We start from the raw sequence: 230 nt of genomic DNA on the forward strand, positions 1-230 counted from the left end.
GAGAACTGGCTCTTCAAAAAAAAATAAAAAATTTAGCCACATTTGATGGCGCACACCTGTAATGTGGTTACCTCCTTGGGTACTTGTGAGGCTGAGGCAGGATAATCCCTTGAGCCCAGGAGTTCAAGGTTATAGTGAGCTATGATCACATCACTGCACTCCAGACTTGGTGACAGAGACTCTGCCTCAAAAAAAAAAAAAAAAAAGAAAGAAAGAAAGAAAGAAAGAAA

The sequence above is a fragment of the Otolemur garnettii genome, unplaced genomic scaffold (genome assembly GCF_000181295.1).
Source record: "Otolemur garnettii isolate 467f Iridium unplaced genomic scaffold, OtoGar3 scaffold00180, whole genome shotgun sequence".
NCBI classification, from domain to species: domain Eukaryota; kingdom Metazoa; phylum Chordata; class Mammalia; order Primates; family Galagidae; genus Otolemur; species Otolemur garnettii.